The following is a 638-nucleotide window of genomic DNA, read 5'->3' on the forward strand; positions in this document are numbered from 1 at the left end:
GGCTCCCCGGCTCCCGGCGCACCCCCCGGCTCCGGCTCCCCCACCCCCCCCCCCGGCTCCCCGACCCGGGCTCCTGGCCCGGCGCACCCCCCGGCTCCCAGCCCCGCGGGCCCGGCGCACCCCCCGACCCCGGCTCCCCAACCCCCCGGCTCCCGGCCCCGCGCGCCCGGCCCCGCGCCATGCCCCCGACTCCCCCCGGACGGGGATTTGAGCCCCCAAAAGCCGGACATGTCCGGGAAAATCCGGACGTATGGTAACCCTAGGGAATTGGGGTGCAGGAGGTGTGAGGGTGCAGCAGGGGCTCAGAGGAGGAGTGCAAGAGGTGTGCAGCGTGTGGCAGGGGGCTCCAGGCAGGGGGTTGGGGTGCAGGAGGGGTGAGGGGGCTCAGGGCAGGGAGTTGGGGTGCAGGAGGGGTGTGTGGTACAGGCTCCAGCCCAGCACCGCTTATCTAGAGTGGATCCGGGGTGGCAGCGCCGCACACCGCGGCCAGGGCAGGCTCCCTGCCTGCCCTGTCCCCGGCCCCACTCCGCTCCAGGAAGCAGCTGGAGTCCCGGGGGGAGGGAGTGGCAGAGGGGAAACAGCACCATGTGCTGCTCTTGCTGCTCCTCCAGGTACTTCCTCCAAAGCTCCCATTGGCC

This window comes from Trachemys scripta, chromosome 8 (assembly GCF_013100865.1).
Source record: "Trachemys scripta elegans isolate TJP31775 chromosome 8, CAS_Tse_1.0, whole genome shotgun sequence".
Classification (NCBI taxonomy): Eukaryota; Metazoa; Chordata; order Testudines; family Emydidae; genus Trachemys; species Trachemys scripta.